A 13,210-nucleotide genomic window follows, 5' to 3' on the forward strand; every position below is an offset into this window, starting at 1 on the left:
TCCGTTGTACCCCGTCACCCCATCACAAACCGTTCCACTGATAACGCTGTATCCACTGCTCTTCGATTAACCCTGGAAGACCCGGAGAAGGAAAATGCACAAGTCTGAAAGGTCTTTGTTGACTTTAGCTCAGCCTTCAACACGATAATCCCTCAGCATCTGATCACCAAACTAGGCCGAGTTGGACAGAATCACCCCCCTGGAAAAATGGACACTGGTCTTTCTGACGGATAGACCTCAATTTGAGCAGAGAGGACATAAGAAATCAAGCACCATTTCATTATGTACAGGCTCTACAAAGGGGATTGTCACGAGTCCCCCCTGCTTTCACCATGATGACCCACCTCTGTGGTGAAAAGTTCAGTAATAACTACATCACAAATTACGTGGATGACACAACAGTGGAGCATCTCATCAAAGCCAGCAATGACAGAGACCACAGGAGGTGAGACTTTTTGCAGAATGGAACCTGTTTTTTTTTTTTTTTTAAAGATCTGGTGTTCAAAAGCAGCCCATGCATAGCCCGATCTACATAAGTGACATTGCTGTGGAGATAGTCGAGCATGTGACCAACAATCTAACCAGGAGCCTGCACATATCCTCACCAGCGCCTGCATTGTGGTTAAATGCTGGTTAAAAATGGTTAAAAATAACTCATCTTAACCCATCTGTGATCACCACTTTCTACTGAGGCACCACATAGAGCGTGCAGCACACTGTCTGTGTCTCTGTGGTATGAGAGTAACGGTGTCTCAGACAGAAAGGCAGATTGCTGAGAAGATTGTTGGGGACTTACTGCCACCTGTTGGGGGCTTAGTGCAACAACGCTGCCTGACAAGGCCAAAAAGGATCACGAGGGACATTGCTCATCCCCGTCACAGACTATTCTCCTGCCTTCAGGCAAAAAGTATCACAGCCTGGAAATCAGAGCAATAACAGCTTGACAGTTAAATTCAAATGCACATCATAAATGGATGGACAGTACAATAGCTGATCACACGTAAGCCATACAGATTGTTATGTGCATATATATATATTAGGGGTGCAACGATACTCGTATCGATATTGAACCGTTCGATACAGTGCTTTCGGTTCGGTACGCATATGTATCGAACAATACAAAATTTTTAATTTATTTTATCAACTTTCCTTCTGACGATGCTGTCTGTGTTGAGCGCTCAGTGGATCTGCACTCGACAGTGCAGCCTAGGCGGAGTAGTCGAATGCAGATTCACTGAGCACAGGGCAAGCTAGCGAGACAGAAGTTAAGCTCTCCTTGCAACATGGCAAATTGAACTTCCCCCACCCTCATTCAGATCTGGCGTTTGGAACTATTTTGGTTTTCATGTGACGTATGACCCTGAAGGTAAGTGGACTAAAGTAAAACAGTATGTTGGATGTGCCAGCAATGCTCAATTACATGGGTGGGAACTAGTGTGTTAGCGCAGTTAGCTCGTTAACGTGTTGGCCGTCCAGCCCCGTGCACGGGTCGATCCGCGGTAGCTCGTTAACGGAGATTTGCCGTGTTGTGGCGTTAACGTCATTTCAACGAGATTTACGCTGACAGCACTAGTGGGAACACAACGAATATGACTGCACATTTACACCGACATCATCCTCGTGCAAAGGCAAGTGGAAGCAGACAAAAACAACAAGCACGCATACAAACTTTAGCCGAGTCATTTAGACAGCCGTTAGCACATGATTCTCCTTATGGGGACCTGATATGTTTAATATGCTGCTGAGAATATAGCCCAGAAGAAGCGTATAGTATAGCTTTTATTTTGGAAAGAGCCATTTCTCTGTAATAAACTCTCTTTTCCAAAGATGAGTGATTCCTCAATCAGATACAGGGCTCGCAAAATCGCTAGCCCGACGTCCTGGGGTAGCGATTTTTCCAGTCGGGCTGCCCTGCCCTGCCCGTCGGCCTATCGTAGGAAGGAAAAATATATGTCAATGCTTTTGCATTCTTTCTGAAATGTAGCTGGGTAATTATGTCACTGGCATCGGTGAGCCACTGTCAATATGTGACATATTGAAATCGCGTTTGAATTTGCGCTTGTTTTTTGCTTTCACTTTGCAATCGCGCGAACTGTGTATAGAGAGCGACAGCACTGATTGGTGAGTGATGATAATTTGCGCACCAATTCCTCTGACATCGTCTTATCAATCGTTAGCTTACTATGCAGACATGACAAGTGAAATCTCCCAGCAAGCTTAAACATGTGAGAGGTTGATCGCGCAGAGAATCGCTGAGCGTTATGTGAGTGCGTGTGTAAAAGCAGCAGGATATATATTTTAGTTCTGCTGAGCCAAATAAGACAGGTCAGGGTGAAGAAGTGACAGCCAAAGAAAAGCTTACCACAAAACGGAAAAGTTATGACAAATCAGACTATAAGGCAAAAAGAAAGTGCAGCTTTATGGTTTCATGGACAAAAGAATTTCTGTGGCTGCAATATGACGAGCTAAATAATCAGGGCTGCGCATAAGTGGTCCGCAGGTGCGCATTCGCTGTCAAAATAAAAAACGTGCACAAGATAAGAAGTTGCAACGCATGTTTGCATACATAAGATTTTCTGGAGGAGGACAGACGTTTGTTTAGAACTCTTAAAGATGTCGAAGAAGCTCCTTTAAACAATTACTGTGATGTTCCTCCACCTCCAAAGAAATGTCAGAAGGAGTCCAAAGCATAAAAGAAGTGCCTATTCTCGGAAAAGTGGTTGCAGGAGGTGAGCTGGCTTCAAACAAATGATGAACGCACAGAGATGTGGTGCAGAATGTGCCGTGAAAATGACAAATTAATAAAAAGGCATGAACATTTTTTTTGTATCGAAAAAATATCGAACCGTGACACCAAAGAACCGAACCGTGAATTTTGTGTATCGTTGCACCCCTAATATATATATATATATATATATATATATATATATATATATATATATATATCTATATACACATTTTTTTTAATTTAATGTTCTTATTCAGTGCTATACCATCTTTTTTTATTACTTTATTTCATTATTCATTGTTTAACAGAAAGTTATACTATAGTCTTTTAATGTGGTTCTATTTTAATAGTGATATTTTTAATGTTTTTGTGTGCTCATAATGACAATAAAGGAATCCAGACCTTTGTCAGCATTGGATTTATAGCCACACCAGTAACTAGAAGGAACAGTACGTAATAGTGGAAGAGGATGCTCTGGAAACTTTTATGAAATGAAGTGATGTTCTCACTGTTTCTCAAGTGTAGGTCACTCTGAGGTAAACTATATTGCCAAAAGTATTCACTGAACCATCCAAATCACTCAGTTCAGGTGTTCACATCACTTCTATGTTTAAAATCAAGCACCTACACATGCCTAGGCATAGCACAAAGTGGCAGGGCATGATGCTCACAGAGGTCGCCAACTTTCTGCAGAGTCAATCACTAAAGACCTTCAAGCTTCACGTGGCCTTCAGATTAGCTCAAGAATAGAGAGCTTCTTGGAATAGGTTTCCATGGAAACAGCTGCATCCAAGCCTTGCATCATCAATCGTGATGCAAAGCGTCGGATGCAGAGGTGTAAAGCACTGCACAACTGGACTGTAGCACAATGGAGATGTATTCTCTGGAGTGATCAATCACATTTCCCCATCCATAAAGACATGGATCAGTGAGTTTGGTGTGGAAGACTAGCCTGCGCAGAGTCCTCACCTTAACTTGAAAGAACACCTTTGAGATGAATTAGAGTGGAAACTGTAAGCCATGCTTTCTCATCCGACATCAGTCTGTGACCTCACAAATGTGCTTCTAGAGGAAAATTTCCCCCAGACACTCCTAAATCTTGCGGAAAGTCTTCCCAAAAGAGTTGAAGCTGTACTAACTGCAAAGGGAGGGCCGACATCATATCAAACCCTATGGATTAAAAAAGGGATGTCACTCAAGTTCAAATGTCTGTAAAGGCGGACAAGTGAATGCTTTTGGCAATAGAATGTATTAAATGTATTAGTAAAACCAAGGAGCTGGTGGTAGACCTCCGCAGGGACAAACATCCTCCACTGCATCCACTAAACATTCAAGGCATGGACATTGAGGCTGTGGACAGCTACAATAAACTGGACTGGACTCATAATTCAGATGCCCTCTACAAGAAAGGGCAGAGCAGGCTGTACCTGATGCGTAGACTCAGCTCTTTTGGAGTGAAGGGCCCACTCCTGAAGACTTTCTATGACTCTGTGGTGGCCTCAGCCATCTTTTACTGTGTGGTCTGCTGGGGCGGCAGCATCTCTGCTCAAGACAGGAAGAGGCTGAACAGGCTTATCCGGAGGGCCAACTCTGTTCTAGGATGCCCTCTGGACTCAGTGGAGGTGGTGAGTGACATCACCACCCCATGCAGGAGACTGCACTGAACAGCTGAACAGCACTGAACAGCTCCTTCAGTGGCTGCGGCACCCACGATGTGGGACGGAGAGATTCCACAGGTCTTTCCTCCCCACTGCTGTCAGACTCTACAACAAAGACTTCGCAGCTGATCAACCACACACATCCACACATGTGCAATTACATTAAGTGCAATTCTCTTTTTCTGACAGCATTGTATTTTATTCTGCTGTATATAGTATTTTATTCTATTCTATTGTGTACAGTATCTTATTCTTATTATCTTATCCTATTCCGGTGTTTTTTCCTAATTTCTGCTACTGTGACCTTGCACTGTCCACTTTCTGCTGTAACAAAACAAATTGCTCAAGTGTGGGACTAAGTTAATGTATCTTACCTTATCTTATTATGATTTTGGATTTTGACTGCCAAGAAACAAAAAGTTTCAAAGTAAGAGGGCTTGCTGGCTTTTCTTGCACCACAGTTAAAGTGGAGGGAGGACAAAAACAGCAATACTGTTGTTAATGTGATTTACTTCAACTACTTCAAACAACATTAACTTTGTTCCTGTCATACTGGAGCTGGAAACCCATTTGATACTAAAATCAAAGCTGTACCAGCCAATATCAAGCCTGCACCCATGACTTCAGTGTTACCAGCACTTTAACAACCATCACTATCCAACCTACAGGTGGCTAGATCTACATCTCTATCCACATTTGTTATATTATTGTACTAGTGGATGGATGTCTGATATTTACTCAGGTGGGACTACTTTTGATTTTAGAACATGACACATGGGAGAAACTTGACCCAGATCAAATTGTTTATTTATTTTTGGTAGAATAAGTAGGCCTGATAGATTTCAGATTTGTAGTCTAATCACATCTATGGTTGTAAGGTGTAAATAAGATACAGAATTGTGCACTGGAAACATGGTACCACAGGTATTTGTGCAAACGACATGGAATTCCTATAACAGAGGAGGAGGTAACACACATTTCTTGAATTCTCTCTGAACGTCTGGGCAGAACGTTCTGCCTAGACATTGGGGATTCCCATTGTCATTGGGGATTGACCTTGGACCTCGGCATTATCAGCACCACACTCTAACCATCTGAGGTAGCAGGCCAACTGGATCAGGACTTAAACACTTACAAGAAAAAACCCCAAACATTTTTGTGTACTACATTCAGTTTTACTTACCTTGTCTCCTCAACCTGATTTAGTTTAAGTGTGTTTTGTTCCTCGGCTGTGTCTTCAGCCATCAGTGTCTGTGTAGTTAAAGCCTCAGTTTGCCTTAACTCTCTGTTGTGTTGTGCTCCTGATTCTGTTTTCCACTGTTGTTTCCCTGTTTGGATTAATGGGCTTTGTTTTATGGCTGCACTTGGCCTTTTCTGATGCCCCTGAGTAAATGTTTATTTTCTGTTTATTACCTCTAACACACCAGTCTGGATTTGGGTCCTCATTCACACATCATATGACCTCAATATAAAACCCCTAAGTGAAAACAGCCCTAATGTGGTGTTCATTTGAATGAAAGAGTGGGTTTGTAAGCATTTAGTTTTGCTATAAGAATCCCTTAAAAAATGATATATATATGTTTAGACAGCAGACAATATAACAGCCAAACACACATATAGTTCCTATATACCGTAGTCTCATAGCCCAGTTACACATTAAGTAAATAGGCAAACTTTAACATTATAATGCGCATGAAAGCAGACTTTAAGTGGTCTGATAGAAACATGTATGTGTAAATCACATCTTTTAGCACCAATCCTAGCAGATTCTCATGCATGGAGAGTGAGACAAACAAACTGTTAACAGATAGGCAGTGGCTAATGAAGCTGTCCATCTAAGAATAGGGGCTTACAGTTGTAGTACTGGCATGTATGCCACAACTCCGGGAGTGGTGGTGTGCTAATGACCAGTTGTCGATCTTGGCACCTCTCAAAGGGCCCAACATTTTACTAAACTGGCCATTTGGTACTGGATGTTTATAAACTGTAGTTAAAAGAAGAGGGGATGTTAAAAAGTAGGAAAGTTTGTTGATGAGTTACTGCCATCAAATTCAGAATGACCTTTTTTCATTAAATGCTACGTTTTCTCAGTTTAAACATTTGATATGTTTTCTATTTTCTATTTTAAATTAAAAAAAGATTTATGGGATTTTGAAATCATTGCATTCTGTTCTTTTTACTTCTATTAAACCTTTCAGGAATTGGGATGGGAGTTATCATCAAAACGGACTAAAAGTGTCATCATTTTTTTTTATTAAAAAATGCCTTTTGACTGATGAACTTCACTATATGATGATGCTATCGCTCATCTGTATGCGTTATTAAATTGCTGAAGTAGAGTGAAGTAGAGCTTTTTCTACTTACCACTGCAAAATCCCTCCCCAGTCTGATAACGTTGGCCAGTGGTGCTTAAAGCAGACATGATCCCTCCAGTGCATCTCTCAGTGTGAGGTTTTATGAGATGATTAATGACTGAGAGAAAAAAGAAGTTCTACAGCAAAAAGTACGGGGTAGTTTGATCTGATTAGGCTTCCAACAATGATTTTATTAAAACCATCTAAAAATTAAAAATGACTCTTCAGTGAACTGCTGACAACTTAGATCTGAATGATAACATAAGCATAAAATGGCAATCCTCAAATACTTCAGAACTGCACTTACAGTGTTGTAGCTGATTAAATGTACCTGGCTTCACTCCACCACTGGGAGCGATTCCACTGTCTGAACACGCTTGTGATGCCTCAGCATCCAGCAGGTGGAGCTGCAGAATGTGTCTTAGTGACAATACCTGGCACTTTAAAACATTGTTACCACAGTATCAGCCGATGAATCAAGTTGTATGTGTAGAACATTGTTCAAGTGCAGTTTACAAGAACAGGTATGTAAAATGGTGTGCTCCCTTATTCACACAGGATCACCAGGTGGCTCCACATGTTTGATCTGGACAGTTCTTATGCCAGATGTCCTTCCTGACACAACCCTGAAGGCATTTGTGTCTTTTTTCCCTTGTTAGATGAAGGTGAAAAATAGTACTACATGCAGCCACCCAAGAGAAAAATTATGAAAATTGCTCAAAGTTGTGATTATAATTATTAGTTGAATTTAATGACATGATAACTAACATTGAAATGTAGACAAAACAGAAAAACATGAATGAGTTTAAGTAATATTAATGATAAAATAGAAAATAAGACTTTCTAGTAATAAATCAGCATAAACTCATTGAATACAAACCTGCTCTATGGATTACATTTACAAGCAGTATTAGTATTATCTTATACTTAATTTGCAAACGAAACAAATGATAAAAACCATCTAATCCATCCCAATATTGCCTTGTGTATTTAGTCCCAGCCATACAGCTTGGAAAGCTGGTGAGAAAACAGCTAACAGAGCGTTTTACTCATGATTATACAGGAGAAAGGTCAAGAGTCAGATGTAGCCTGATGGGAAAATTAAGGGACTGAATATAAAAAAATACAAAACATATGAGGTCTCATAGGAGCTGCCACATTATGGAGCGTAAAAAATTAAACAAAAAATAAATAAATCAGTAAATCAGTGTGTAAATAAATCAATAAACAAAGATCATCACTGCTGGGGTTCTTAATAGAGATGCGAAGCAAAAATCAGGTTAAGCGATGGTTGACAGAATAAGAAATAAGGAATAAGAAAGGGCTTTTCCTGCTTTGTATCCTTTTTGTCCCCCTGAGGGCTCAAAAATGTATTCATAAGAAAATAAAACATTGCGTGGGTTTATAATGTGGCAAGCCAAAACGGTGTTTTAGGGTATGCTAAATAGTAATTGAGAATATAATTTTATTTATTTATTTTTTAACATGGAACAATTTCTCTCAGTAGGTTTGCTAAAACAAAGATTAGTCAAGCTAACAATATATAATTTAAGTATAAAAATATACATAAATTGTTTTCATGAGCTGCACACAAAGCACACTTTAGTATGTTTAATGTTCACATTAAACAATGAAACTTTTCACCTCAAGTGGTTTTGTTAGTTGTGTTAGTTTTTCTCTTTCTTTTTCATTTTTAATCCTCGTGACTTGAAGGAAATTCTCTGAGAAAACTATTCACACATCAACAACACTGAGTGGGTTTAGGTGAGATAAGTTCAGGCAAGACTGTTACATCTGTAACCATGTTGATAAATGCAAATAGTAAAAGGTAGTATACTCATAGATATGTTGATAATGTAATTATGTCTCCCAACACCGAACAAATGCACATCTCTTTGTGCTAGACTTTAACACACGTGTTTCTTGTATTATGCAATATGTAATTTATATATATATATATATATATATATATATATATATATATATAAAAATCTTGAAGTTTCTGTGACTGTAGGCAAACTGAAAGACTTTAGGGGTCTGTCAGCACAGCAACAGCTCCTTGAAGTCAAACTTGAAAAAGGGATAAAGTCAGAGGGATCCGAAGCATATCTGGCTCTTTTTAAGCTCAGTCACCATTAGCTGAGCTACACATGGCAGACAAGTTCTCGTCACTGTGGAGGTGAAAGTAGATCAAAGTATTTTGCTATTATTGAAGAAATACCTATAATGACAAGAGTCAGCTGTGTACTTTACTTTGAGTGTATTTGAGAAAGAAAAAGAAAGGGCCATTTTCTGTGAATTAACAAAAATAAAATGTTTTACAATTACAATTTTACAATTACATGATCGCAGTGAGCTACCAGAACTTTCTATTTAACTTCAAACATTTATTTCTTACAATTCAGTTCAAAGAGTTCTGCTGATAGATTTCTTTCATTTACTAAAGCTGCATTTGTTTATCAAGTAGAAAACTTGAGACATACCGTTGAATTTGTACTTTTTTTCTTCTTATATTGAGACATTTGAGGAATTAAATGTGTAGTTAAACTTCTTTACACTGACAGAAAGGGAAGTGTCATTCGTCTGGCACTCTTAAGATCAAAGAGGTGCTGTATGTGTCTTATGGAGTCCAGAGTTTTGTAAATGCAGTGTATATAGAAAAGAAAAATAATCTTGTCCTCAGTTTGCCAACAGTTTGTTGCAGCTAGAGGCATTATGGTAAATTGGAAGGATTCCAAGTGTGGAGGGCCTTGAGTGCCAAAATAAAGAAATTAAAAACATCATTAAATAATTAATTAAATGTGTTAATAAAATAAAATGGAAAATCATTCATTATTCAAAATATACATAATTATTATGTATTTAGTAGGGCTGGGTATCGTCACTGATTTCTAGAATTGATTCTCGATTCTGATTCACAAGGTCCCGAATCTATTCGATGCACAATTCGATTCAATTCGATTTGAATATGGGAAATTTTGACAGTCAGAAATATTATAATTCAGATCAGTAAATTTACATATTTTTGTATCTATAAAAAGGAAGCTGACACACGCAAGACTTTATCACAGGTGTGAGCATCACAGCAGATGCCTTTGTGTCAAAGTAGCTGAAGATAAAACACAGAAAAACATGAAGGTTTTCCTGGCCTGGGATTTTCTAAAACTATTCTGCAGTACATCAAAAACAAAAGAAAACCATTAATGAACATTAATGAACATTAATGAACATTACCTCTGACGTTACAGCGGTTTTATTAGAGACACGTCTAAGCGTTTTGCATTTTGCATAATTTTAAAAAGTTTAAATTTGTTCAGTATTGAATGGCAGAAATTACTTTTTCTTTTCAGTAGTATGTACACGAAAAAAAACAGCGGCCGACAGCGCTGTAAACAACGGTAGACTTGTGCATAACAAGCAAGCGAATAATGCAGAAAACAGTACAGAGAGAGAGAGGGAGAGAGAGGGAGAGAGAGCTGTGCATGAAGTGTGATTTTATCGTGGTGGAAACAAAACAGTAAAAGTCAGAGTGAATTCATGACGATGTTTATGTGAAGCGTAGTTTGGATCTTCTTTTGCTGCTGGTTCAGTCAATATTGTTTGGAGAGAGATAAAACTAACAGCTTTAGAATCTGCGCAAAAAAGGCGTGAACACAAAGCGCGGACCCGCCGACAGATCAGAATCAGCGAGCTGTCGGCTTTCAGCCCCGACCGTGTCCGTGCCGTCAGGTGAGAAAGGCGACATCTCACTGACTCTGATCCGCGGGTCCCGCTGTGTGTTTAAGTCTTTGTGCAGAATCCGTGTACCTGCTCTCATTTACTGTTTTAGCTGTTTGGTGGTTGTTGAAATTTTGTGATCTTTCACCTGAGATTCTGGCATTTCGGGCAAAATAAATTTATATTAAAAAATCGATTCAGGATTTTAATGAATTGATTTCACGTTATCCAAGCCAGAATCGATTTTAATCGATAAATCGATTAGAAAAACCCACCCCTAGTATTTAGTTCATTTATTTTGGCACTTGGTGCCCCCCCCCCCATACAAACATAAGTGCCAACCTTTGGGCTGAAAAACAAACCCAGAATCTGAAGGTCCTTTTATGGTTTTTATGGCTTTTATGGCTTGAGGTGAATCATGGCCTATAGACCATGTTAACATACCTAACTATTAGGCTAGTTGTGGTTGGTAAGTTATGGTCAATTGACAGGTGACCTTCCAGCTTCACTCAGCTCGATACCAGTTCAAGTCACCTCTCCACATTCTCTCTCTAGATTGGCGACAGTAAAGAGAGATCAAACTGACATGGAGGTACCACAGACAAAACAGAAAAATACTGAGATACACCAGTTATTGCTTTCATATTGGTTATTTGAGCTATTTGGAATCGCAGAAGCAAACGGCTGAGCTCATAATCAACTGGACATATGGAGACTTAAGTTTGCAATGATAATTGTTGAGCAAATTCTAGTTTGTGGTTAAATGTAGCTTTTTCATTGAATAATAACATTATAATCAGGAAGGTATTAGGAAGTTATTCCCTTCCTGAATAATGCTCATTTATAAATGTGATTCTTTATGTGATAGTAAGATTCTATGTTTTACTATAAAAGTAAATTCTGAATGTACTATTTTTGTTTGTAAAGAAAATGTGAGCATCTTTTCTTATGTTGTATTATTACTTTACCTGACCTTTTTGTTTGATTACAATCATGTAGCTTATCAAGTCTCTCGGTGACTGTTTCCACAGCAACAGCACAGTATTTGAAGGAGTTTTTCAGAAGAAGCCATTTATTTTCACCTTCTTCTTGGTTTTATGGACTCCTGAGTACTCTGTAATAATGACCACTGATTGAAAAGGAGGAATAAAAGGAGCCAGTCCACACTGGTTCTGTCTGGACTGAACCAGATGTCTTGTACTGCGGTGGCCTTGGAGTCCTCCTCTGACACATTTGAAGCAGATGGATGGCAAATCAGACACTCTTCTTTATATAACGACTTTTTGACTTTGGTTCATGTTGACATGACAACATCATGCAGTTGCTGTAGATTTGTTGGCTGATGAGAATCTCCTGTTTCACCACATCCCAAAGCTGGTTTATTGGACTGAGATCTGGTGACTGTGTTTGTCATTTACAGTGAACTCATCTTCATGTTCAAGAAACCAGTTTGAGATGATCTCAGCTTTGTGACATAGTGTGTTAGTCTGCTGGAACACTGTGGTCATAAAGGATGGACATGGTCAGCAAAAATACTTAACTAGGCTGTGGTATTTAAATGATGCTTATTTAGTAATAAAGGGCCCAAAGTGTGCCAAGAATATATCCCCCACACCGTTACACCGTTGGCAGCTTGAACTGTTGATACAAGCAGAATAAATCTGTTTACAGCACATTCTGACTCTACCATCTGAATGTTGAAGCAGAAATTGAGACTCAGGCGACGTTTTTCAAATCTTCTCTAAGTCCCTTAGTTTCCTGTTTAGCCTACGGGACTGTGGTCTTCTGTGGCATTTGAGATGCTCTTCTGCATACCTTAGTTGTAACGAGCTGTTTATTTGAGTTACTGTTGCATACAGTACCTATTACCTTAAAGAAGTCAGCCCATTCGCCTCTGACCTCTGTCATCAATAAAGCAATTTCTCCCACAAACTTGCTGCTCAGTGGTTATTTTCAGGCCATTCTCTGTGGTCTGAAACCCTAGAGATGGCTGTTTATAAAATACAACCATGCCACATTCAAAGTCGCTTAATTGAACTTTCTTCTTCGTTCTGATGCTCAGATTGAGCTTCAGCAGGTCATCTTGACCACATCTACATGCCTAAATGTATTGAGTTGCTGCCATGTGATTGGCTGATTACATATTTGGGTTAAGAGGAGTTAAACAGACGTACCTACAGTGGTACTGAATATGACGCACCTTGCTCACTGCCACACTAACTTAGCTATCCAGGCTGTCATTCAAATGTGTCTGTAAAAACTGGTCAAGCACTGCTTTGAATTTAAAGCCCAAATTCTTATTGAAATATTGATCAGTGAATGGAAGTTTACCAAAATAAAAGAGAGATGGAGCGAGTGAAAAACAAGCTGCAACAACTTAGAACTATTTTTATAAAAGCTCTACAAAACCTACAGCTGCTCACTATGCTTCAGTTAAACAAACATAGTAAATATTCCTCCCAGTTAGATTGTATCGTTATATCACTGCCCTACAGTTCTATGAATCACTCCTGTCTTTATTCTTAGACTTTCTTTTTATAGCAATTCCAACGCTCTCTCTCACACACACACACACACACACACACACACACATACACACACACACACACTCAGAGATGCACACACTTTGCTTGATAACATTATCTAAAGGGCTTGGAGTGTGAGTGCTTTGCGCATGCATGTGTGTGTGTGTGTGTGTGTGTGTGTGTGTGAGAATAGGTTATACATTGCAGGCTAGGAAATGTGACCTATCT

Source organism: Neolamprologus multifasciatus, chromosome 23 (assembly GCF_963576455.1).
Source record: "Neolamprologus multifasciatus chromosome 23, fNeoMul1.2, whole genome shotgun sequence".
NCBI lineage: Eukaryota > Metazoa > Chordata > Actinopteri > Cichliformes > Cichlidae > Neolamprologus > Neolamprologus multifasciatus.